This window comes from Apaloderma vittatum, unplaced genomic scaffold (assembly GCF_000703405.1).
Source record: "Apaloderma vittatum isolate BGI_N311 unplaced genomic scaffold, ASM70340v1 scaffold8216, whole genome shotgun sequence".
NCBI classification, from domain to species: domain Eukaryota; kingdom Metazoa; phylum Chordata; class Aves; order Trogoniformes; family Trogonidae; genus Apaloderma; species Apaloderma vittatum.
In genome coordinates this window covers 42,767-46,198 of record NW_009723349.1, presented here as the reverse complement: position 1 = coordinate 46,198, position 3,432 = coordinate 42,767, and positions in this window count along the sequence as shown.

Below are 3,432 nucleotides of genomic sequence, written 5' to 3'. Positions count from 1 at the left end.
AAAAACTGAAAGAAAAAAAACCACTAGGAGATAGCTTAAATTTAATAAAAACTGCTTTCAGCTGATCTTTTCAGGGTCACTGTGGTGCACTGCTGATGTGACCCAGTCATCTTCCCCCTGAGGTGGAGGCGGATCAGACTCCTGCAGGAGATGCTTCAAGGCAGGTGTCACCCTCTGGTGGAGTCTCTCCATTCCTCCACTGGTTGCAGAAGAAGTCGAGAGAGATTAGCTAGGTCATTTAGCAAGACAAATTAGAAGTCTGTATTCTAGCCCAGCCCTTCTCCTCAGTGTACTATGAGAGACACCAGGGCAGGAGGACAACACAGGGGAGGGGGGTTGGGCTGAAGCCAAACCCCCTTCTGTGCGGTCACACACTGGAGCTGCAAACTGCTGGGCAAGTTGATACTGAATGTTGCAGGTCACAACTGCTTAAACACTTTGGTTTGGGCTGAAATCATGTGTTTTACTGTATTTTCTGTACCCAGTTTTTTGCTACATTTTATTCCCTGGTCGTGTTGATATTCTAAAACCAGCCCCAGGTGGGAGGAGGAGGGCTTCTCTCCTGCAAAAGCTGTCTTGCAGATCAGAAACGTTCCAGTTTTGCTTCAAGGGCCAGAACAAAGCACGTGTAGAGGATGCAGAGGGTAGGTTTTAATTTAGCAGGAAACACAAATCCAGTTATTATCTTTTTTTTGTACACCGAAAATCTTACAAAAAAATCAATTATATTTTCATGAGCTCATTTGTGTGATGAGTGATGTTATTTATAACATCTTTAAGTCTAGCTGGGATTTGTAGAGCCTCTGCTGTCCAGATGCCTCACTGGATTGCTCCATCACGATCAAATTAAAAGTTATTGGGGTGAGTTGGACTGCTCCCATGTAGCCTATGATTTGGGCTAATTTAGCTTGCAGCACTGAAACCAAGTCACGTGCTGGGGGGGTGCACTTCAGCAGCGATTATTGCCAAGCCTTGGCAGAGAAGATCTATCAGTTGCCCTGTACAGGGGCCCAGGGCTGTTCACCATTCCTTCCCAGTGCCACGGCTGGAAGAGGCCAAGGAGACTGAAATCCAACCCTACATTTTAGCAGGGCCTGTTGCAGTAGGACAAGGAGTAATGATTTTAAACTAAGACAGTATTTAGAATGGACATGAGGAAGAATTTTTTAATGATGAGGGTAGTGAAACACTGGCACGGGTTGCCCAGAGAGGTGCGTGTGGGGGCATCCCTGGAGACATCCCAGGTCAGGCTGGATGGGGCTCTGAGCATCCTGATCCAGTTGAAGGTGTCCCTGCTCACGGCAGGGGACTTGGACTAGGTGGCCTTTAAAGGTCTGTCCCACCCTAATCTGTTCTCTGATTCTGTAACATGGGCTTGCTCAAGCACTCGACCTCCACCTGCCGAGGCCCGCTGTTGATGCTCGTGGCTTCTCAGCTCCGTGCGGGAGCTGAGGGGTGGCCGTGTTCCCAGCTGATGCCGGTCCTGGGACACACCCGGTGCTCCCTGAGGCTGGGGAGTGACCTGGGCAGGTGTCAGGGTCAGCCCAGCCGGGTCTCCCCAAGGACATGCTGCCCGTGTGGGGCTGCGCACCCTTACGTCGGGCAGATCCCCGTGAGGGTCACCTGGGGGGGCGTGGACACTGTCCTGCAGCCACCTGGCATGGACAGGTAAGCATCTGCCATCACCCTTTGGTCTCTGGGTTTCCCCAGGCACGGGCCGGGTGTCAGGGCAGTCAGGGTCAGCCCAGCCGGGTCTCCCCAAGGACATGCTGCCCGTGTGGGGCTGCGCACCCTTACGTCGGGCAGATCCCCGTGAGGGTCACCTGGGGGGGCGTGGACACTGTCCTGCAGCCACCTGGCATGGACAGGTAAGCATCTGCCATCACCCTTTGGTCTCTGGGTTTCCCCAGGCACGGGCCGGGTGTCAGGGCAGCGGGTGTGTGGCTGGACGGTGGCAGAGCCGCAGCGGCCCTGGGAGGACGGCCAAGGCGAAGGCCTGGGGAACCACCAGTGCTCACAGATCACAAAATCACAGAATGTTAGGGCTTGGAAGGGACCTCGAATGTTTCTGGCTTTGGCTTTCCTGGGTAGAACCGCTGAGAGAGGTGGGGGTGCGGAGCAGGGCAAGCCTGGGGCCTGCTCAGGGCTCCCTGAAAGAGGGAGCAGCTCCCGGTGCCTCCCACTGCCCGCGGCTTTCACAAAACATATTTCTAAGGGGGTGACCAGCTCAGGCTGGATATCAGGAGGTGTTTCTTTACTGAAAGGGTTGTCAGCCACTGGAACAGGCTGCCCGGGGAGGGGGTTGAGTCACCATCCCTGGAGGTGTTTAAGGGACGGGTGGATGTTGCATTAGGGGCATCATTTAGCCGGTTGACAGGGCTGGGACAAAGGCTGGACTCGATGATCTTCAAAGTCTCTTCCAGCTGAAACTATTCCATGGTTCTATGATTCTAAGAGTGAACATTGTAATACCCATCGCCCCATCCTTCATCACTGACAAGTGCCTGTTTAACAGACATCCCCCCTCTGGCAAGCGCTATACATTTTCCAGGATCTATGTTCACACAGATTAAACAGAACTATTTTCTGTATATATCTATGCACAGATCTCGATATTAAATAATACACAGACTAAAATTCAACACAACGGCATGGAGGGGAAGGGCACTTCCCAGACTGGGTTTCGTTCCAAAACACAGGGTGCTTTGCTCCAGGGATGTGTTTCCCAGCATGTGGAAAATGACAGTTCAAACAGGAGATAGGTTTTATCATTTTTATTTAACCAATAAAATTCCTACCGATAACAATGAAAGTAATTTCAGCAAGTATAAATGCGATACAGTTTTAAACAAACCCCATTGTTCCGTACCTATAAATAGATTTTTCAAAACCTCATAAAAAGTGCAGATTTATGAATTGCTGTTAAAATGTTAATACATGATTCCTTTGTTTAAAAATGCGTTTTTGTCTCTTAACTCACAAAAAAAAAAAAAGAAGTTCCTTCTGCATCTGTTCAGATAAATTCAAGTCGGGTAACTTAAAAACTAACAAAAGTCACACACAAAAAAATAATCCATCCCACTAGGTCAGTCTGTCCTCTGCAAAAAAAATAAAATAAAAAAAAAAGCAAAAATACCCCAACCAACAACAACAACAAAAATTATAAAAGCTGCTGTGGAAACCCACAGTGAGCTCCTAGCAGCTGCCTCACCTCGCAGGCAAACCTCCTGTGAAAGCACGGAGCCCGTGGCACAGCGCCGGGGCGGGATGCTGTGGGCACCGCAGGACCACGCTCCCCAGCTTCGTGGTGGTGGGAGGGAGCAGCAGGATCAGAGCTTTGTCCTTGACCTTCCACCCCGAAACACCCACTTGGACACAGCAGGAGGAGGCAAGAAGCCGACAGCTGGGCACAATTCATCCCCTGTCCAGAGG